The sequence below is a fragment of the Lithobates pipiens genome, unplaced genomic scaffold (genome assembly GCF_037356315.1).
Source record: "Lithobates pipiens isolate NorthernLeopardFrog02 unplaced genomic scaffold, aLitPip1_a1.2 Scaffold_8, whole genome shotgun sequence".
Taxonomy (NCBI): domain Eukaryota; kingdom Metazoa; phylum Chordata; class Amphibia; order Anura; family Ranidae; genus Lithobates; species Lithobates pipiens.
The window spans coordinates 387,387,763-387,412,567 of record NW_027507903.1 but is presented as its reverse complement, the minus strand read 5'-3'; positions in this window follow the sequence as shown (position 1 = coordinate 387,412,567).

The following is a 24,805-nucleotide window of genomic DNA, read 5'->3' as shown; positions in this document are numbered from 1 at the left end:
CTAGTGATACAATTAGTATTTGTCTGTAGCCATTGTTACCACTATCCTTTTTGATTTCCAACCCCCACCGGTGTTTTAGCGCGGTTTTCTTCATTTTTTTATTCATTGTTATATTTATGCAAGCTGGACCCAGTAATCAAGGGTTCACTCCGATGTATCAGAGCTGTAGCTTTATGCAAAGTTGCTATAAGACAAAGTTACAGATATTATTTTGGTTGAATATTTAATTTTTAATAGTCCGACATTCTGCACAGCAAATATATAGCTAAGTGTTTGTCTAATGAAAGGTTCAAAATATGAATTTGTTTTGTGTGTTTATGTATGAATCTAACAATGAAAAATGCGTACATTTGAATCCAGCCGCCTTACTGCCTCTATTGGAGGAGGCTGGAGACAAAGAAAAAGCACATGTGTGAAATTGATGACGTGGGAATCAGCTGCTGTGAGCCCAGTGCAGGACACATTCCCTGGAGACACGAGTATTTACTTTTTTGTAGTGTTATTCCTGGTTTTATACCGAGGATGAAGTTTATCACCCAGAAGGATACTCAGTATTCAGAGTCATTGGATTCTTTTTCCCCAGCTCAAGAAGCAGAGCTCCATGTTTTAGAAAAGCCTGTGAGCTATAAAAAAGAGTATATATTTATATAGATAGTCGAGATATAGAGAGCTTTTGGTTCCATTTGAAGGGCCAGAAGTTTGTTTTTACTTCGGCAGGTAAACCAATCAAGCACGCTAAGTTAATTTGATCGGCTGTTTTCAGCCTTCCAGGTTCTTGCTGGGGTAGCCTTACTAACAGTAAAACTCACATATGGAAGCAGACCAGGCGACTCTAAGGATGCTGCATTTACAGCCCCGGACACTTGCTGGGTCTGTGCAACTCACAGATTCCACCCTAGTTCTGGCCCAGTATAGCTGGGATTAATAATTCAACTTTAAGGACCCCAGAACGAGAAGCACAAGTGGTCCACAGAGGGCAACTTCTTACAAAACAAGACTTTGGAAAAGGTGATCATTTATTTCTATTTATTTCTCTTTTCTCTCCAGCTTGACACATGGACCAAGTCACAAGTAGTTATGGCTGCCTTAGTAAAATTGTTTTTATAACATACCACTTCTTGTTTTACCTGTTACCAAAGGTGTTACCAAAAGCTGAACATCCCTTCCAAAAATAGGAAAAAGATATATCCAGATGCCCAAGTCAGGATCTTAGTATGTATTTTGTTTGTATGGACATGTTTTCTGGATGTCCAGTGGCAAATGCTACTGCAAAGGCCACAGTAAAAAAGTATTATCAGAAATAGTTTGTAAGTACAGAGTGCAGAATCTACAGAGAGTAGCAGAGGAAATAATTTTTATAGGAGAGTCCTTACTAGAAGTTTTGAGGTTTATTTTTACACCCCCTACTGTCTACAATGTAGCGGACAAAGTAGAGTAAGAAACTAGAAAACTTTTGCCTGAATGTTTTATTATATTTTATCAAGCCCCTAAGTGGATGTTGGACTCTCTCCCTTTGGGATTTGGTTTGGGAGTGTGTTACGTACTTGCTTATATTTTGTCTCAGCAGCTGAAGTCCTCCATTCGAATATCACAGAGAATGTTGCTGATCTTTTAAGGTTTTTGACAAACTCATTTATGTGTTTTCTCCCCAATTCCAGATCCTAAAAGTTTGGAAGAATCTAAAACTAAAGCCAGGTGACTTGTGGATTGTTAAGAGACAATTATATATAAGGAAATGTTTGGAGACTCAATAAAGCATCTATTTCATGTACAGTTTTGCAAAACTTGAAGGAAAAGTCACCTGGATCCACACCAGACACTGCAAAAATGACTAAATTAAAGAAATCTCTGTGTTTGATTTGTTTCCCTCTTGCAATCAAAGTCTAGGGTACTTTTTGATTCAATTACTTTAATTGTAAGGGATATATATATATATATATATATATATATATATATATATTTTAAAAGTAGTTTAGCCATGTTGAAGTCATATTTGTCTTTTGTACCTCTTCCATTTTATGTAGAATTGTCTGTGTTTACATATGCTGATAAGTCAGCATACCAGCAATTAAGCTAGAAGGCCATTCTGGCCACAGAAGTGTACAGCCAGTACTCTGTAAATATGTCTTATCAATCATTTGTTTTTCACAGTGAAAAGTCATTTTGTAATGAAAAAAGCTGCTCAGCTATTATTTTCTTCACAATGGAGTTTTTTTCCTCTTTGGCCAGGACTACCTCCACCTAAGCGTGTGGAGGTTCCAGGTTAAAGGTGATAGCAGATATGGTTAGTGATCAAAATATTGATCAAAAGAGAGGAGACTGTAATGGAAATTTGTAGGTTCTGTATATAATTGTATTTTATTTTATATGTATTGCACGATGCCCTCACTGTGCACATGGCACTAACAATGTTTTCAGTACATGTTTTGCATTCTTTCAAGTCCTGATTAGAATTACCCTGCCTATGTAACGCCCCTTGTTACCATAAACGTACAATTGTAATATTAATGTGATAACTACGTAATCATGTGTATAAAAACCTTCAAATGCGTCATAATAAAGGAGAACGGTTATTGGAAAGATGCTGAGCGTATCTTTTGTGTCTGTTCCCTACTGCAGTAGTTATTATTAATTTGGAACCACTAATCAATATGAGGATAGGAGTTGCCTATCATCAAAATATCCATTTCAGCACCTATACCCTTCTATCACAATTTACTGCCTTTACCCCTTAGGGATGTGGTAACTATAATACTTAAATTTGATACAGATACCAGAGGAGAGGTCACTGTACTATAACAAATCTAATAAATATCGGGGTCCACTTTTCCAATATCAGGTAGCGCCAGATACCCCATTTTAACATATTACTAATCACGTTGGGGTGTTTCCTTCCAAAATGGGGTCATTTTTAGGGTAATTCCATTGTCCTGGTGCTCCAGGACCTTCAAAAGTGTGATAGGTAGGAATGAAATGAGATGTGTAATTTATGCTCCTAGAACGCCTGAAGGTACTACTTCAATGTTGGGCCTCTGTATATGGCCAGGCTGTGTAAAAGTCTCACACATGTGGCATCGCCATACTCTGGAGGAGTAGCAAAATGTGTTTTGGGGTGTAATTTTTGCTATATACATGCTATGTGTTAAAAATATCTTATAAATGGACAACTTTGTGTAAAAAAAAAAGATTTTCATTTTCTTTCCACGTTTTCTGAAGACTTGTATAAAAAAAATAACCATTCAAAAGACTCATAATGCTTCATAGAATATACTTTGGGGTGTTTGTTTTCCAAAATGGGGTCATTTTGTGGGTAATTTCATTGTCCTGGTGCTCCAGGGCCTTCACAGATGTAATAGGTTGTTAGAAAATTAGAGGTGTCATTTATGCTCCTAGAACGCCTGACGGTGCTCCCTGCATGTTGAGCCTTTGTATGTGGCCAGGCTGTGTAAAAGTCACACACATGTGGTATCGCCATACTCAGGATGAGTAGCAGAATGTATTTTGTGGTGTCATTTTTGCTATGTACATGCTTTGAGTTAGAAATATATTATAAACTGACCAATTTGTGTAAAAAAAAAAAATGTTTTCATTTTCTTTCCATGTTTTCCGAAGACTTCTGGAAAAAATGAACTGTTCAAAAGACTAATTATGTCTCATAGAATATATGTTGGGGTGTTTTCTTTCCAAAATGGGGTCATTTTGTCGGTAATTCCATTCTCCTGGTGCTCCAGGGCCTTCACAAATGTAATAGGTCATTAGGAAATTTGAGGTGTCATTTATGCTTATGGAACCCCTGACGGTGATCCCTGCATGTTGGACCTCTCTGTGTGGCCAGGCTGTGTAAAAGACGTGTGGTAGCACCATACTCAGGAGGAGTTGTAGAATGAATTTTGGGGTGTAATTGGAAGTATGCATATGCTCTGTGTGAGAAATAACTTGTTATTATGACAATTTTGTAAAAAGCAAAACAAAAACTAAAAAAAATCTTCTTTTTCCCAAGAATTGTGGGAAAAAATGACAACTGCAAAACACTCACTATGCCTCTTACTAAATACCTTGGACTGTCTACTTTTCAAAAAGGGGTCATATGGGGGATATTTGTACTTTCCTGACATTTCACAGCCTCAAGAAATTAGATAGGCCGTCAGTGCATCAGGTGTGATCAGATGTGATCAATTTTCAATGATTTGCACCATAGCTTATAGACTCTATAACTTTCAAACAGACTAAATAATATCCACTAATTTGGGTTATTTTTACCAAATAGATGTAGCAGTATACATTTTGGCCCAAATTTATGAACAAAAATGACTTAATTGCAAAGTTTTATCATAGAAACTAAAAAAAAGTGTTTTTTTCTCAAAATTTTCGCTCTTTTTTCACTTATATCGCAAAAAATAAAAAACCCAGTGGTGATTAAATACCACCAAAAGAAAGCTCTATTTGTATGAAGAAAATGATAACAATTTTGTTTGGGTACAGTGCTGCATGACTGAGTAATTGGCACTCAAAGTGTGAGAGCGCTGAAAGCTAAAAATTGGTCTGGGAAGGAAGGGCGTATAAATGCCCTGCATTGAAGTGGTTAAGCAATTTTTTTTTTAATCAATAGTTTTTATTAAAGTTAAAATTTTTATCAAGACAAATGACAGAAATTATGACTAAATAACAGATCAGTTACAGTAGTTAGATACAAAGATAATAGTATCCAAAAATAATAAAAAATATAATATAAAGAAAACCATATTAATTATCTCAATTATAATCGGGATAATAAAGATAACGATCGGGAGGTTATTAATACATCCATTGTGGAGACAATACACAAAAGTAATATCAATATTATCTTCATATATTTATATACTGCCAATTTAAGTAATTCAAAGATGATGAACCTAAATATATTCCCGAACACCCCTATGGGTGCTAAACTGTGTTCGGGATAGTAATAGTAACCTGTCATTTAATAGATACAAAACAAAGATTCAAATATTAGAGCGGGGTAAGTAATTTTATAATTCAAGTTATCTAGGAACAAAGAACTCGTGCAATGTTTTGGGGACTAGCCCATTTTAACCATGGCTGCCATATTTTATGAGTATGTTCTTTTTTGTGAGGCCGAAGAGCTAGAATTAATTCATAAATGTAATGAGCTTGAGTCGATTCTATCACTTCTTTTATGGAAGGAGGATCAGGATTTTTCCAGTTCCTCGTTATACTGATCCTGCCTGACAGCAAAATATGTGTAAACACATTTCTAAACTGGATAGGATATCGATCAAGATCAATGGATAATAGAGCCAGTGAGGGATTTGGAGGAATGACTGTTTTGGTAATTTCAGACATAACTTGAAAGATTTTTTCCCAATACTTTCCAAGTTTAGGGCATGTCCAAAATGTATGCAACATATCACCTTTTTTGCCGCACAATCTCCAATATTTGTCGTCAAATGTGCAGTTGAATTTAGATATTTTCTCAGGAGTAAGATACCAGCGTTGAGTCAATTTAATGGATACTTCCCATAATGTAGAGCAGCATGTGGCTTTATATGTGGTGTTACAAGCTTTTTCCCATTGGTCAACTGTATAGGTGTATCCTAAGTCTTCTTCCCATCTAATTAAAGGGATAGTCTTTGTAAACACACTTTTTTGTTGAAGAAGATTATAGAAAAGAGAGATCCCTTTTTGTTGATGTATGGGGATCTTAAGGAAGGACTAAGCCGATGGAGGAACATTATAGGTCCATGATGGGAGGTTGGAAATGCAATTCTTAGTTCGGATGTAGAGGAATAAATCTGAAATTGGCAATTGAAATTTCTTTTGAAGTGTAGGAAATGGTTTGATCACCCCATTATCAAGTAGATCAGATAGATATTTAATTCCCTTCTCTATCCATGGTGTAAATGAGGTTGTCTTCATGAAATTATGTAGAGTATTTAGCGGAATTTGGACTTTGGTAGGAAGAGGGTGTGAGGAAGTTAGATGCAGAAATCGAACCCAGGATTTAAGTGTCGCTAATATTATTGGGGAGATGCGAGAAGATATCTTGGCTCCAAGTGCCATGGAAGGAATCCATATTGATAGATTATTTCCTGGGATCTTAGCAGTTTCCATCTTCCCCCAAATTGTAGGTGGAGGAGATAGAAACCATTCCTTAGCCTGTGTAAGAACCGAGGCTAAATAATAATCTTGGAAATCCACATACCCTGTTCCCCCAGCTTGATGTTTCTTCACTAAGTTTGAATGAGCACATCTAGATTTTTTACCTTGCCAGATGAATCTAGAAAACAGAGTCTGAAGGGATTGGAAATATTTTAACGGAGTTGGAATTGGGAGAGTTCTAAAAAAGTATAACATTTGTGGAAGGTGAAGCATTTTAAATGCTGCCAAACGTCCCATCCATGAAAATTCATGGGATGCTAGTTTAGTGAGATTTTCTTGTAATGCATTACGAAGTGGAATATAATTATATTGGAACAGTGTTTTACATGAATTTGATAATTGAATACCCAAATATTTAATTGTACTTTCAGTCCATGTATAAGGGAATTTTAATTTAAGATGTTTAGTAGTATTTTCATCTATCCCCAAGTTCAATATACAAGATTTATTCGCGTTAAGCCTGTAATAAGAAACTTTGCTGAACATATTTAGTGTTTCCTGAATTTCCGGTAAGGATTTCACAGGATCAGTAATCATAAGAACAACATCATCTGCAAAAAGGTTGATTTTATGTTCTTGTTCAGCAATGGCAACTCCTAGAATTTTTTTTTGGACCTAATACTCTCAGCTAGGGGTTCAATAACAAGGTTAAAAATTAGGGGGGATAAGGGGCATCCTTGTCGTGTACCATTTGTTATTGGGAATGGAGGTGATAAAGAATCCGTGGTATACACTCGAGCCGAGGGGACAGAGTACAGGGCTAAAATTGCTTTGTTGATTTGACCTGTTAAGCCAAATTTAGTCAGAACGGATGACAGGTATCCCCAATGAACTCTATCAAACGCTTTTTCAGCGTCAAGCGACAGAAACAGGGATGGCGATTTGGTGAGTTCTACATGGTGTATTATATTTATCATTCTTCTAGTAGCATCTGATGCTTGTCTTCCTTTGGTGAAACCCAATTGATCTCTATGGATAAGAGAGGGTAACAAACTATCTAGTCTTTTGGCTATACATTTTAACATCTAAATTGAGTTAGGAAATTGGTCAAAAATTTTTAGGTGAAGATGGTTCCTTATCTGGTTTTGGAAGAGTTACAACAAGAGCATTCAGCATTTCATTGGGAAATGATGAAGAATTGGCTGCTAAATTATAAATGTCACATAGTATAGGTGCTAGAGTACTTTGAAATTTTTTAAAATATTCCCCTGTAAAGACATCTAGACCAGGTGATTTCAAGTTAGGAAGAATATGGATAGTTTGTAGAATCTCAGGGATAGTAAAGGGAGAATTGAGAAATTCTAATTGTTGTGGGGAAATAGATGGAAGTTTGACACTCTCCAAAAAGGTGTCAATCTCCTCCTGAGAAGGTTGATGGGTATCACCATCATTCTTAATGTTATATAAATCATTATAACATGAGCTAAATGCTTCAGCTATTGAAGAAGGCTTAAGCAATTTTTCATTAGTGTGATGATGGTAGAGGAATGGAATTTTAGTCTTAGATCGATAACCTTTAATGCGTAATGCCATTGTTTTCCCTGCTTTGTTCCCTGTTGCATATGTGGTAGCTCTGAATTTTTTATAGGATTTCTCATGTGTCTCTAGAAGTAGGGTTCTTAATTCATTACGTAACTGGAAAATTTGTGTTTTAATGAAAGGAGAAGGATCATTTTTATTGTGTTCCTCAGCTTTGGCTATCTCCTTAGTAAGTTCATCCATTCATTGAGTTCTCTTTTTTTTAGCTTTAGAACCTAATTGCATAAACACCCCTCTCATAACAGCTTTATGAGCATTCCATAATATCATTGGGTCAGATATAGACGTCAAATTAATTGAAAAGAATTCAGTAAGGTGTTGTTGGAGTGTTGTGGAGTAATTTTCATTTTGGAGAATATAGTTATTAGCTCTCCATATATATGAATTTGGTTGGGATGATGTGGTTGTTATAGACATGCTAATGGGAGCGTGATCTGACCACGTGGCCGTATGTATATGGGAGGATGAAATCTTGTCAAGCAGCCATTTATCTGTCAAGAATAAGTCAATTCTGGAGTAGGTATTGTGCCGTGGTGACAAATATGTGTAATCCCTTTCATTAGCATGTCCACATCGCCACACATCAAATAAGTCATTCGAAGTTATGAACTTATCAAGGGGAGAAGCATAGCGTTTGGATTTAGCAGAAGAATCCATATCATTGTTTGGAATCAAATTGAAATCTCCACATATCAGGAGGTGTCCTTTTTGAACTTTCTTCGCCTCCTCTATAGTTTTTTTTATGAAATGCATTTGCCTCATATTCGGAGCATAAATAGATACAAGGGTGTATTGAATATTGTTAATGGTACAAATCAAAAAAATGCCTCTCAGTTTGTAATGCGGGGTAAATGGACTTCCATCCCAGATCTTATGGACCCTTTTGGTCCGTATCGTCTGGATTTTTGGAACGCCAATCGCCTACACCACTTTCTCCATTCTCTCCCGAACCCCTTAGACTATACCAGACTGCTTACTGCTTTTGAAGAATACTGCTCTGACACGGAACCGATTTCCCGAACCCTCTCTAAAATGTACGTCCTACTCAATACACCTGCACAACCACCACGCATCGCAGGTCTCACTAAATGGGAAACGGACCTGGACCGCACCTTTACACAAATACAAATTAACAACATACTGCGGTTCGCTCTGCGGTCCTCTATATGCACCAAAATACAAGAGACGAACTATAAAATTCTTGTCCGGTGGTACTTGACACCTAGTCGCCTTCACCTTATCTACCCTGACGCATCTGAGTGCTGCTGGCGCTGTCGCGAAGGACGGGGCACAATTTTTCACATTTTTTGGTCCTGCCCTAAGCTTTCGGAGTTCTGGGCCGCGGTCCGGACCATCTCTCAAAAATTTATCGAATGGCAAATCCCTAATGACCCAGCCTTTTTTTTTACTGCATGTTTCGGACATACCCCCTAGGAAATACGCACGATCGATACTACGTCACTTAACGAATGCGGCCAAGTCCTGCATCCCCTTGCTTTGGAAACAGCAGACACCGCCTTCAGCGGCAATGTGGGTACGGAAAGTGGAGGATATAAATAAAATGGAAGACCTGGTGCTTACAGCCCAGGATCGGCAGGAGACATATCGAAAGACTTGGTCTCTCTGGAATGCGTTTGTATACTCAGACGAGGGCAAAGCCCTGTTTGGCCATTAATTCACTTACTACTGGTATCTGACAGACCGCGTAGGTAAAGCCAATTCCATCCCGCCCCTCCCTCCTCCCCCCCCATACCCATCACCTCCTCCCCTTGACTCTTCCTCTTCCCCCCCCCCGCCCCTCTCTCCCATTTTTCTCTTTTCTCTGTCACTCTTTTACTTTCATCTCAGTCTTCGCTCTTTCTCTTGGCCACGGCCCCAAACCTGCTCCCGATGACCTTATGCCGAGGCGCTAGGTTAGGCTTCGACATGACTGCTTCTTATGGAGAGGCAGGGGCATCTTTACCGGTCCTGGCCAGGGGGGTTCTGCCTCCAAGGCCAGTAGATAGGACATGTTTTGCTAATAGTTCATATGTTGCCACGCCAGTACATGTACAGCATGTTTGTGAGGCTGCGACCTCTTTTGTTTCCTTTGTTTTACTTCTTATTGTTTGTTTTGGGGCTCTCCCCATGTGTGTTCTTGATGCTCAAAATACTAATAAAATGATATTTGCAAATCAAAAAAATATAGCGACCTTCAGGGTCAGTGATACAATTATCTAATTGAAATGTAATAGTATCTCTAATAGCTATTAACACCCCTCTTTGTTTTTTGGAGAATTTTGTTTGAAAAATATGAGGAAAATGTTTATGTTGACATTTGGGAGATGCATCTTTAGCAAAATGTGTCTCTTGAACACATAATATGTCACAATTAAAGGATAAGGCAGACCTCCACATAGAGGTTTGTTTCGCTGGGTGATTCAGTCCCCTTGCATTTAGGGACAATATTTTGAAAGACATATTAATATATATCAAAATTAGATGTTACTATAATTCTATATATTCCTAAAAGAATATTCTCTAGTTTCTATAACGCTTAAACTAAATATCGAAGTATTTGCTATATGTTCAGTTCACAGTTACTATTAAATCATGCACACAACAATGTAGATTTTTTTTTCTTCAAACCTATGAAAAAACGAGTTATTACTCTATTAGTAGTTATTTGGCAATATATATTGCAAGAGGAAAAAAAATAAAAAAAAATAAAAAAAGGAGAGAATAAAAAAAAAAAAAGAGTAAAGAAAAAAATATTTTCCAAGAGTCAGCAGTAATACACTCAAAGGAATGCTGACCAAGATAGGGGGTGAAGTTCAAGTAGTAAGGTATTGAGCATCAAACCAGACCGTATATGTCAGTAATGCATTTAACAGACAGGAGTAGTTCATTTGTATTTAATTCTATTTTGTTCACGTTTTTGTCCAAAGTGGAACAAATTAGGTTTTTCCTTCAAGGCAGGGGTGTTATGTGGAAGATCAACTATAATACCCCATGTTTGGAGTAATTGCATGCCATCTTCAATGGTAGATATAGCAAAATGTTTCCCGTTGTAAGTGGTCAAGATAGTGGCTGGATGTCTCCATTTGTATGTGATCTTATGATTAGATAATGCCTTTGTTACAGTTTTGAGCTGTCTTCTCATGTATAGTGTAAATTGTGAGAGATCGGCGAATAATTGTATATCTGAGTATGGTGGTGGCAGAGTAGTTAGCTCCCTCGCTTTGGAGAGAATTTGCTCTTTGATAAAAATGCTTGATAAAAATGAATTCGCAGAATAACATCTCTGGGAATTGATTCTTCTAGATGTTTTGATTTGGGAATTCTATGAATACGATCGATTGTAGGTTCAATCGGTGATAATTCTGGCCATAATGTAGAAAATAGTGTATTTGCATAGTTACGTAAGTCTATAGGTAGAACTGACTCTGGTATTCCTCTCATTTTAATGTTGTTTTGACGTGAGTGGTCCTCGAGATCTGCCAGTTTCATCTTGACCCACATGTAATCATCTTTTTGTTCTGTACATGCATCCACTAGCTCATTCACTGTTTCAGTGCATTCCTCCATTTTGTTTTCAACGTATTGCAGTCTACCATCCATATGTTTTATATCAAGAGAGAATTTATGAATCATGGAGGATAGAGTAGATATAATAGATGATTGTAATGACACAAGCATTTCTTTCATTGTGGTATCTAGTACTGGCTGACCTGATGTTGGGAAGGCAGCTATAGATGTCTGTAATGAGGACATAGCATTATCACTATGCAGAGCTGTGTTCACAGTATCAGCTGCCTGACAAAATAAATCCAGCTTCATCCACGATTTTGCGAGTCCCTGAGATGTTGGGGATAATTGAGAGGAGCCATTAGAATATGAGGATTATAATTCCTCATCCATTTCAGGTGGATGGCTAGCAGAAAGGTTTGTGTGAGTTTTATTATTTTTCCTCACAGCTCGGGTGGCACCATCTTGGATTTTAGTCAGCTCACTGCTCTGTTTAAATGTAAATGATGACAGCTTTTTTGGTCCGCTTTCTTGTCCTCTTTTGCGAGACATTATTGCCCCTACTGTCCCAAGAGTACTGCAGAGTATTTAGGTATGTTTTTAGAGGAAAATACCTGCCTGTTTTTTGCTGTTAAACAGCCGGCTGTGGAGAGCTCTAGGCTTAAGCAGCCATCTTCTTCAGCGCGCAAGCCACGCTCCTGTGGTTAAGCAATTTTTAACATTGCAGCGTGACGAATGTGCTATATCCATTATGAACGCTAGTTTTACCAGACCGATCGCTTCCGCCTCGTAATTTATTCTGAGCATGCATGGCACTTTGTGCGCCGGACTTGTCTACACATGATCGGAATTTACAGATTTTGCTGTCGAAAAATTTGAGATCCACCTCTCAAAGTTTGTGTGTCGGAAATTCTGATGGAAAAAGTCAGATGGAGCCCACACATGATTCGATTTTCCAACAACAGGATCTGATCACACATTTTCCGTTGGAAAGACCGACCATGTATACAGGGCATAAAAGTGTGAGGGAGTAGAAGATATGCCGCGTACACACGGTAGAACTGTTTGACGTACTTAGTCCGTCATACAATCTGACGGACAATCCGGCATACTTTCCACTGAACGGACTTGACCACACACGGATACCCAAACAGTCCGACGAAAGCTTGCGCGATGACGTACAGCACGTATGACGGGACTAGAAATAGGAAGTCCAAGACACAGCAAAGCACCCTTTGGGCTCCTTCTGCTGACTTTGCGTTAGTAGAAGTTTGGTTAGAGACGATTCACGCTTTTCAGACTTCAGCTTAATTTGTCCGTTTTCTGCGGCGCAGTCTGCCTGTGAGGTTTGTATCTATCTTTCGGTACGCGTGGATCAGTTGGTACCTGTTGTTAGGCGCTTCTGGTCCGCTCGTTTCTGGGTTTCAGATCGTTCTTCATAGGTCTGGCTGTTCTTCAGTGCGTTCAGTTAAGCTTGTTTGTCAAGCCGACCGTTTCAAAGCCATGGAGAGTGGACGTACTCGTTCGCGAGTTCGTGCTATATGGGGGCTTGGTGTTGGGGTTAATACTTTGACCCGAGCCCAGTCTGTGAACAGGGCGAGGAGGAGTTCATGGACAAAGAATTGGTTGCGCCAGCGCGACCAATTCTCGCATATGCCTTTACTCCGTGAGATCCGTGAGAATACACCTGATGATTTCAGGAATTATCTCAGGATGATGGACCCCGTTTTTCACCGTCTGCTGGCTTTGCTGACCCCTTATATCAGCAGGCAGGATACCTGCATGCGGCAAGCCATCACTCCGAAGCAGAGGCTCGTCGCCACGTTGCGCTACTTGGCGACAGGGAGAAGCCTTCAGGACCTCAAGTTCTCTACAGGCATCTCCCCCCAGGCTCTGGGGATCATTATTCCAGAGACCTGTTCTGCCATTATTCGGGTCCTGCAGAAGGAATATATGAAGGTAAGTTTGTTCTTTTAATATTGCATTATATGCATTGTATGTTTGTATTAATTTCATCATGACTTTTAATATCCATGACAGGAATATGCTGTGAATGTCCCCTTTATATGAATACATGCAATTGTTTTTTTGATGTATTTTTTTTTTTTGTGTCATTTTTTTTATAGCTTTTACCTTTTTGTGTCCCACGTGCATATTTGCTTTCACTAACGTCCCCAGCATGCAATCCTGGGCCCCTATACACCCACAGCCGAGACTGTTTTTCTCTAATTCATATTGTCAGCTCCATTGTACTGTTTTTGCCCCCCCACCCTTTTGGAATTGGTTTCAGGGATTGTATACTCATTAATTAGGCCCCCACCCCACTCAAATTGGTTTCAGGGATTGTATACTCATTAATTAGGCCCCCACCCCACTCAAATTGGTTTTAGGGATTGTATACTCATTAATTAGGCCCCCACCCCACTCAAATTGGTTTCAGGGATTGTATACTCATTAATTAGGCCCCCACCCCACTCAAATTGGTTTCAGGGATTGTATACTCATTAATTAGGCCCCCACCCCACTCAAATTGGTTTCAGGGATTGTATACTCATTAATTAGGCCCCCACCCCACTCAAATTGGTTTCAGGGATTGTATACTCATTAATTAGGCCCCCACCCCACTCAAATTGGTTTCAGGGATTGTATACTCATTAATTAGGCCCCCACCCCACTCACCCACATAACTTATGTCCCCTGGTTCATCAGAGGGCTAAGTAATCTGGGAATTGGGCCGTCTATTTTTTTTTTTTGCTGCAAAACATTTTCAATATTTATGTTTAACTGCTGTTCCAAAATGTTTTTGAGTTTTTTATTTGTTATGAATTGTTTTTATTTAATGACTAATTTTTTTTTTTACCTGTGTTTGACTCCCCAGTTTCCTTCCACGCCACAGGAATGGCAGACTGTGGCTTCCCAGTTCGCTGCCCGTTGGGACTTTCCCAACTGTGGAGGGGCGATCGACGGGAAACATGTGCGGATTGTGCCCCCACCCCATTCGGGGTCCTACTACTGGAATTATAAGGGGTTCCATAGTGTGGTGTTAATGGCGGTGGTGTCAGCACAATATGACTTTCTCTATGTGGATGTGGGGAAGAACGGCCGGATGTCTGACGGAGGAGTGTTTAAGCAGACTGAGTTCTGCCACCGTCTCATCACTGGTGGCCTGGACTTGCCACCAGATGCTGATAATGTGGAGGGTCTACCTTTTGTTTTTATCGCTGATGAAGCGTTCGGTCTGAGTGACCATTTGATGAAGCCCTTCCCCCAAAGGACCCTCACCCCGGAGAGGAGGGTTTTTAATTACCGGCTGGCCAGAGCAAGAAGGGTTGTGGAGAATGCCTTTGGTATTATGGCCAGCCGGTTCCGTCTGTTTTTGACAGCAATAAACTTGGCAGAGTACAAACTGAACTATGTCATTCTCTGCTGCTGCATTTTACACAACTTTTTAAGAAAACATTCTGGAACCCATTACCTGCAGCCAATTGGGCCTGAGGCCGGACTAATGCCAGAACTCACAGGGCTGGATCATGCCCATCCTGGCTTAGCCCCCCAAACAGCACGTGAGGTGCGTGACCAGTATGTCACCTATTTTAATGGTAGGGGGGCTATTCCAATGCCAGCTGAGCAATAAAGATTTCCTTTTCTTCAAATATCTATTGTCTGATCACATTTTTAAGTTTGGTTCTTGTTTGCTTTTCAAGGTGGTTGTCTCCTACATTCTCCTAATTCAGGGATATGCAATTGGCAGACCTGCAGCTGGTGCAAAACTACAAGTCCATCATGCCTCTGGGTCTCATGCTTGTAGCTGTCAGTCTTGCTATGCTTCATGGGACTTTTAGTTATTTAACAGCTGGATTTCCACTAATTGCATATTCCTGTCATAGTGCATTTGTATTGCAAAGTGTTTTTTCTTTTTTCCCCAATAGGAAATAAGGTCCTTTGTCACAGAAAACACAAAATTACTTCCCAAAAAGGTATTGAGTATTGAAAGGAGGAGACACACACACACACACATATCTTTTTAGAAAAGTTGTACTAGTGCACATTGAAACAAGTGCCTTTTTTTTTGTTTTGTTTTTTTGGTAAACAATATAGATTTTTTGTAGTAAACAATATCTTATTTTGCTAATTTTTTGGTAAACAATATAGATTTTTTTGTAGTAGACAATATATATATATATATATATATATATATATATATATATATATATATATATATATATATAATTTTTTTATTTTTTTTTTAAATAATAAAAAATCTAGATATATACACACATACATATTTGTTGGATGTTAAAAGTTGAACTATTTACATAAAACAAGGGTAAAAGCCAAATTTAGAAGATGTGCACCAAAAATTGGTAATGTCAACATGTGCTATCTCCCATTATGAGTGATCAATGGATGCGTTTTGTGGGTGCAATCCCTTCCTCTCACATACTAGAATGAGGAAGGGGTTGCAAACACAAAATACGTACATTGAGATCCTCTGATGGCACATAGCACATGTTGACACACTGTGTGCATCTTCTAAATTTGGACTCTAAAAAACATAATTAAAATTTCAAAAAACATAAAATGATTTTTGCAAGCAAATGAAGAACATGATCTTGCATTTTAGGGAAAAGGGGCTTAGATTCTCCCCAAAACATCGATCATGTTCTTCATTTGCTGCTGAATGGTGTCCAACTGCCTGTGCATGTTGCGGATCTGGTTCCGCATGCAATCGATCTCGCCATTCCAGACCATGATCTGCCCAATCAGCCTCTGGGCGCTGTCAGTTGTGAATGGCTCTGCGGCTTGTCCTTCTACAACCAGATCATCACCTAAAAAAGGTTTATAAAAAAAAAATAGTGTTAACATATGCAGGCATTAATGGTTTTCCTTAAGCTGCGTTGTCAGACACTCACTTTGTGGAGTGAGTACCTCCACCACCTCTTCTTCTACCTCCACCTCTGGCACTGGGCTGGGGTCCTCTGGCACTGGGCTGGGGTCCTCTGGCACTGGGCTGGGGTCCTCTGGCACTGGGCTTGGGCTAACTGCCCAATCAGGCTGGTGAGGTCGAGGGGTCCTGGGCTGCTCCAACTCATGTCTGAGTCTTTGTTCCCCTATGAGAATGAAACAAACCAAAAAAGGTAGACTTTTAAGCCCAGTGATATTTGAATCAAGAAATCTGAATATTAAACATTGGTTCGAAGTGGTGTACAATTATTAGCTAGTTGTTACAAAATCCTAGTTGAATACATCATTTAAATTCCCTTTTAGGCTGGGTTCACACTGCTGTGATGCGTGAAAGCTGCAAATCTACTGTGGGTTCACACATCGCATGCCTCCCGGAGGCAGTTCACACGACCCTATGCAAACTGCTGGGAGTGTCAGTGAAACCTTTAATGACACCCCCAGATCAGTTCGCATATTGCAGTGCGATCTGCAAACTCAGACAGGAATCGGATCGCATGGTGTGAACACCCATGCGATCCGATTCTGCTGTGGCTTAAAAAAAGGGTCCTGTACAAGTTTGTGCCGGATGCCATGCAAATTCTGCCATACTACCTGTATGGCTGAAATCGCATCGCACAGAGATCACATGTGATTTGCACTACAGTGCGGTGCGAACCACATCCGATCTCATACATAGCAGCAGTGTGAACCTAGCCTTTAAACAAACTGTGATACTTTACATCATTTAGCCAAGTTTCATAGATGGACACACCAGAATCATCCCCTTGAGTCCCTGTGTGTGATGATCTCAAAAAATGTTTTATGATGTCCCAAACTACACGAAATTATCCCCAGTTGAGATGTGGAACTTATATATCTTAATTACAATACATTACACTGAATAAAGTGATGAAACAGTTGTAGCTATAAAGATATGTACTCAATGAGATCCTAAATTGAATGTCACAATTCAAGGTATCATTAACAACAATAAAAGAAATAAGAACTAAAAAACCTAAACCAATACCATATACTGATACGCACCATTTACGTACAGTCATACGAACGATCACACAGACGACAGTTTAATACGCCAGATTTACCACGGGTAGGTACGAACGTCAAGATAAGCAAAAAGTACTCACTTTTTTTTAGCGCCTTTTTTATTCTCCTGTATTGATCTGGCTCCCTGGATTTTATATCCGACCAGCGTTTGCGGAGTTGATCTTTAGCTCTTCGGACACCAAATGTGTTCTCCAAAGTGCTCACTACTGTACTCATTATTCTGTCCTTCTGGATATTGGGTTTGGGATAGGGGCCATTTTTCCCATCATAATCTTCTTTTCTTAAGATGTCCACCATCTCCACCATCTCTTCGAAAGACATGTTTGTGGCCTTAAACCTCTTCCTAGCTCTGGAAGTATTGGGTTCAGGGCTTTCCTCCGCGCTGCTCTCAGAAAATACGTCCGCCATCTTTATCTAGCTACTCTCCCACAGCGGAACGAGGGTAAAAGGGGCGGGGAAATACGGTCACAAGGAACGTCAGGGGCGGGCAACGTGGGCGATGCAGGCGGAGCTTGACGCATGCGCTGTATATAAAGCGTTACCGCGAGGCCGTACGTTTGTCCGAACGGAAGCAGCGAGTGATACACGCGATGGTAAGATGGTGATCTTTTTATTTTTAGGGTTTTAGGCCTGCGTTAGGAATGTATATAGTGGGATTTTACCTTGTGGATGGTTAGTTGATTTTAATGTGGGTTGGTGATTGAGTGGGGTTGGTGTTTTGTGTGGGTGTGTGTGGGGGTGGGGGTGGGTGTGTGGGGGGGTAGTGTGTGTGTGGGGGTGGGGGTGGGTGTATGGGGGGGTGGGTGTGTGAGGGGGTAGTGTGTGTGTGGGGGTGGGGGTGGGTGTATGGGGGGGTGGGGGTGGGTGTGTGGGGGGGCAGTGTGTGTGGTAGTGTGTGTGTGGGGGTAGTGTGGGTGGGTGTAGTGTGGGTGTAGTGTGTGTCTCGCCTACATTGTCACAATATAAATAGTGTGCGTTTGGTCTGACATTAGTATTTATGTAATTTTTTTTTTTTTTTCAGAACTAAAAATGCAAAAGTACAGTCCGGACCCCTTTAAGGAGGAGGCATTCCTGGCAAAATTCATAGAGATGTTTGAGATGCAAAGGAACCTGTGGGATGCCAAGCACCCACTATATTCAAGCCGTCTTGGCCGGAGGAAAACACTGGGGACACTTTTGAAGTTTGTGAAAACCCGACTCCCCCAGGCAGACCTTAAGTTTGTGAGCTCCAAAATTCAGGTCCTGCGTAACATGTATAGGCGGGAACGCAACAAGATCCTAGAGTCCCAAACATCAGGAGCAGCAGCAGATGAGATATATGTACCTAGGCTGTGGTATTACAACAGGCTGCGTTTTCTGGATGACCCGTCAGAAGCCAGGCAGCCACTTTCCACTCTTCTGTCTACCCTTCCCTCCACCCTTCCCTCCACCTCAGGTGAGCCACCCCAGGAAGATCCAGACCCTTCCTTCCTGGACGAAGTTGATGCGCCCAGCTGGAGCCAGGTATATTTTAGTTTATAAAGTTAGGATTGCTCAAATATTAATGATGTAAAGTTCAATGTTTGAATTGCTTCCAAATCTAGGATTTCATCACAAATTAAATTAGATATAAGGATACAGTAGTTTCCACAAATGTGGCTAAAATCTTGGTGAACTGATGGAAAAATGATGGTGTCAAAATGATAGCCTTTTGTATTTCAAGACAAATGTATTTGCAAGTGAGAACTGTAAAATTGTCAGTGATTGATGATTTCAAAATATATACATATTTTATTTATTTATTTTTTACAAAGGATGAGCTCACCCAGGAGGAGGCCGGGACCAGTGGTATGGAGGAGGAGGAGGCCGGGACCAGCCACACGCAGGAGATAGCTGGGCCCAGCAGGAGTCGGACAGAAAGTCAGGTCCCTCCCCTCCGCCTAGCCAGCAAAAGGCCCAGGAGGATGACACAGACAGAGGAGGAGTCATTGGCGCTTATACGTCAAGCCAGCCAATTGCTTAGTAAACCCCCCAATCCTGAAGAGGCCTACGCTACTTATTTGGCCAGCAAGTTGCTTGAAATGGAGAAGGGACAGCGCAACTTGTGCGAGGCTATTTTCTTCGATAGTATTCAGCGGGGTCTGAAGGGTGAGCTAACACCAACCACCAGACTCTACAACACAGACCCTACTGCTCCTCCTCCTCCTCCTCCTCCTCCTACCACAAGTCCACCACCAGAGGCACAGCCTCCAGCGAAGCGTGGAGGGAAGGCTAGACGGAAGAGTCGGAAGTGACTGCCTGGCTTCAGTCTGCTCTGACAGAAGATGCAGGCTGTTGTAGTACCACAGTCTGGGGACATAGCTGTCATCTGCTGCTGTTCCTGGTCTGTGGGATTCTAGGACTATGTTGTGCTCCCTATTTTCATGTTTACACAGGATCTGAATTTTGGTGGCCACTGACTTGATGTGTGCCTGGGGGACAAAAGGCTTCACAAACTTCAAAAGTGTCTCCAGTGTTGCCTCCCTCTTGATTGTGTTTTGTACAGACTAAAAATAAAGATTTATTTTTTCCAAAAATATTGTAATTTTTTTTATTTTGGATTAAAAAAACAGAGTTTATTTGTGAGTAGGCAGGTACATGTCAAAAGACTATGGGGGTTATTTACAAAACACACGTTCATATTAATATAAATATGCTAACTACAAGTGCAATTTTTAAAGCACTGCAAAATGCACTTGGAAATGCAGTCGCTGTAAATTTGAGGCTAACATTTGAAATGAGGGGAAGCTCTGCTGATTTTGAACATTCAATCATGTGTAAGCTAAAATGCTGGTTTGGGTATCTATCTATCTATCTATCTATCTATCTATCTATCTATCTATCTATCTATCTATCTATCTATCTATCTATCTCTACTTACATAGTCTGCTTGGACAAAAAAAACACAAGTCCATCTAGTTTAACCCCCCCCCCCCCCCCCAAAAAAAAAAGCAAAATAAATAAATAATTTTAAACTAACAATAGTAGTTCCAAAAATATATAGTAATAGATAAATTATAAAATTATATATATATATATATATATATATATATATATATATATATATATATATATATATATATATATTGTGAGGGGTTAGCTCGGCAGCGGGTGTGTGTGACCCCCTGGATGGGTTCACAACACAAAATCAGGCACAGCAGACAGCGTTGTAGGTGCAAAAAACAAAAGATGCGGTTTATTTATGCTACATGCAGTGAAACATATAACAGCCAAACAAAAATAAAACATGAAAATAAATCCTGGTCAGCTTGACCTCTAATTACACACTTTGATTCCCTGTCTAACAACTGAGTGCAGCCTTGTGCTGCACCAGTCCCTGTCTCTGTTGTAGAGGTTTGCCACACAGGCGTTAACTCACCGCACAGAACAGGTGTCACACTCACCAGTCTATACAACACAAAACTGGTTCCAGGATGGAGCATCTCCCTAAGCATGCTGGGGTTTTTTATAGAGGTCTTAATGAGCCCACTTACTTCAGCTGGGCTCATTAACTCTTCCCCTCTAATTGTAAAAGTTTGCATAAAGCCTGAATCTAGGGCACACATATTTCCCATCCTGGATACAACCAGGTGACTTTACCTGCGTGCTGCCACATACCCCCCCCTCTTGTTTCAACCTTGGGGTTGTAACACAAGCAGTCAGACACGCATGTATCCGAGACAAAGCATCCACATTCCCCATTTTAACACCAGGGCGATGCTTAACTGTAAAGTTAAATTCTTGTAGGGCCAGGAGCCACCTATTTACCCTCCTATTGGTCTCCTTGTTCTGAGCCATCCACTTTAAAGGAGCGTGATCAGTCACCAGGTCAAAGTGCCTACCTAGCAGATAGTACCAAAGGGAATCTAGAGCCCACTTCACTGCTAAACATTCCTTCTCAATCGTGGCGTAATTTACCTCATGGGACTTCAACTTCCTGCTGAGGTAAATGACTGGGTGCTCTTCCCCGTTCCAGACCTGGGATAACACTGCTCCTAACCCAACGTCTGATGCATCAGTTTGTACAACAAAGTCCTTAGAGAAGTCTGGTGAGTACAACACTGGCTGGCTACATAAGGCTGTTTTTAAGGACTGAAATGCTTCTTCAGCCTCTGGGGACCATTTAACCATAACAGACTCTTTCCCTTTTGTCAGGTTGGTGAGGGGCACAGCCTGAGAAGCAAAATGGGGAATGAATCGTCGATAATAGCCAGCGATTCCCAGAAAGGCTCGTACCTGTTTCTTGCTGTTGGGACGTGGCCAACTCTGTATGGCCTCGACTTTATTGACTTGGGGTTTTATCACCCCCCTCCCAATAGTGTACCCAAGATATTTGGCCTCCTCCTGTCCAATGGTACACTTCTTTGGATTGGCCGTAAACCCAGCTTCCCGGATAGAGTCTAAGACTGCTTGTACTTTTGGAAAATGTGAGACCCAGTCTGTGCTATGGATAATCACATCATCCAGGTAAGCTGCAGCATATTTCTGATGGGGCCTCAGAATCTTATCCATTTTCCGCTGGAATGTTGCCGGTGCATTCTGTAACCCAAACGGCATTCTCTTATATTGGAATGCCCCATCTGGGGTTACAAACGCAGTTTTCTCCTTGGCCGACTCGGCCAGGGGAATTTGCCAATACCCTTTGGTGAGATCAAGAGTTGTCATATATCGGGCTGTTCCCAGCCGGTCAATCAACTCATCTATACGTGGCATGGGGTAGGTGTCAAATTTTGTAACTTTATTTAATTGTCGAAAATCGTTACAAAACCGTCAGCTCCCATCAGGTTTGGGCACTAGTACGATAGGACTGGACCAGTCACTCTGGGACTCCTCCATCACACCCAATTCCAGCATCCTTTGAACCTCCCCACGTATTGCCTCCCGTCGGGCCTCTGGTATTCTATAAGGTTTTAGTTTTACCCTTTCTCCTGGCGGGGTGATAATGTCATGCTCTACGCCAGATGTTTGTCCCAGAAGCTCAGAGAAAACCTCTTTGTTACGAAGTACAAACTCTTTAACCTCCTGTTGTTGGGGTTTCGACAAGGTGTCTGCTATTCCAACCTCAGGAACTAAGCAATCAGGCTGTACTTGTAACAAAGTCTCTGCGACTAGGGATTCCCTATCCCTCCAGGCTTTCAGCAGATTGATGTGATATATCTGCTCCGGCTTTCGCCTTCCTGGCTGTCTAACCCTGTAGTTCACCTCACTAATTTTTCCAATTCCAATTTTCCAACAGCGCCTAGAGGCGATTCAGTTCGCATTGTGCGCTATATAAGTATTTCATTCATTCATTCATTTAATTACTTCATATGGACCTTGCCATTTGGCCAGAAATTTGCTTTCAACCGTAGGGACTAGCACCAAGACCCTATCCCCCGGGGAAAAAGTACGGGTCTTGGCCCCACGGTTGTACACTCTCTGCTGTGCTAACTGCGCTTGGGTCAAATGTTCCTTTACGATTGGCATTACCTGTGCAATTCTATCTTGCATCAGGGCGACATGCTCAATCACACTCCTGTGAGGAGAACTCTCATTTTCCCAAGTTTCCTTGGCGATATCCAGCAGCCCTCTTGGGTGTCTCCCATAGAGCAACTCGAAGGGTGAGAAACCCGTAGAGGATTGGGGTACCTCCCTAATGGCAAACATCAGATAGGGTATTAGACAGTCCCAATTCTTTCCATCTCTATCCACCACCTTCTTTAACATTTGTTTTAGGGTTTTGTTGAATCTTTCAACCAGCCCATCTGTTTGGGGGTGATACACAGATGTACGCAATTGCGTCACTTTGTACAACTTGCATAATTCTTTCATAACCCGGGACATAAAGGGTGTACCTTGGTCCGTAAGCAGTTCCTTACAAATACCCACGCGGCTAAAAACAAGAGATAGCTCTTTGGCTATGGTTTTGGCCGAGGTATTTCGGAGAGGAATTGCTTCCGGATAACGGGTGGCATAGTCCAATATAACCAAAATGTACTGATGCCCCCTGGCGGACTTCATTATCGGACCTACCAAATCCATTGCGATCCTTTCAAAGGGGACCTAAATGATAGGAAGAGGTACCAGTGGGTTACGGAAATGTGGCATAGGTGCCGACTTCTGACACACAGGGCAGGAGGAACAATAATTTTCTATTTCCTTCATGACCCCAGGCCAATAGAATCTCTGCAATATCCTCTCTCTGGTTTTCTCTGTCCCCAGATGACCTCCCAGAATGTGCCCATGAGCCAATTCTAACACCATCTTCCTGTAAGGTTTGGGCACTACAAGTTGCTCAATGGTTTCTTCTGCCCTTTGAGCCACTCGATACAGCAGGTCCCTTTCCATAGTGAAGTAAGGATAAGTGCAAGTCTTATCTGGGTTCACTAACTCGCCATCTATTTTCACCACATTTTCCCGTGCCTTTATTAGGGTGGGGTCTTTTAACTGTTCTGTGGCAAAATTTTCCCTGTGAACTTCAAGATCCGAAAACTCCACAGACGGCATGTTTTCATCTGAGGATGTTGGCTCCTCCCCAGTTTCTCGAGTTTCCCCCGCCAATACCGACAAGGGAAATTCAGGAGAGTCCTCACCACTCCCAGAGGAATTCTGGTCATCTTCCTGGTTTATAGGGGCACCAGTGGGGGGCTCAGGACAATCCCAGAGTTCCCAGAATTTTGGAAAATCCCTTCCCACAATAGCATCATGTGGTAAGTGAGACACTAACCCCACCTGATGAGAGAGGTTACCTTTGGGGGTCTCAAAAAACACTGAAGTTACAGGATACTCTCGGGTGTCCCCATGCACACAAATAACAGCCACCCTGTTCTTCCCAGAGACCTCTGTAGTAACTAATTCAGCTTTTATCAATGTTACCAGGCTACCTGAATCCAGCAACACATCAACATTTCTACCATTAATACACATTTTACATAAATGTTTCTCAGGTCCCCGAATGGCAGTGCATGCAACTGTCGCAAACAGCGACTGACGTCTCTCCCTTATAAAGTCACATTGCATAGGCTCATCCACAACGGGGCAATTGGCTGCAATATGTCCCTCTTGCCGGCAGCGGTAGCAAATAATCTTTTTCGCTGCCTCTTGCAGCATGGGCTTCCTGGGCTGCTCCCGCCAGACCTTAGGTAGAACTCCCACCCTCTCACTCTCTCCACCCTCACCCCTTGGAGTCATCTTACCCGCCACTGAGGATGATCTGGTCTTAGGGTAGAAAGTCCGTGAGTCCCTGGAAGAGGTGGTCAGGTTCTCTGTAGCCAAGTACCTCTCAACCAGATCCACAAGTTTATCTGCATTTTCGGGGTCTCCATGGCTTACCCATTTTTGGATGGCAGTAGGAAGAGCTCTCAGGAAACGATCCATAACCACACGTTCCACAATGTTTGGTGCGGTCAAAGTCTCTGGCTGCAGCCACTTTCTGCTCAGGTGAATGAGATCATACATTTGAGACCTGGGGGGTTTTCCAACCTGAAAAGTCCAATTATGCACACGCTGAGCCCGGACGGCCAGGGTGACACCCAGCCGTGCCAATATTTCTGTTTTTAGCACCACATAGTCTTTTGCTTGGTCAGGCTCTAGG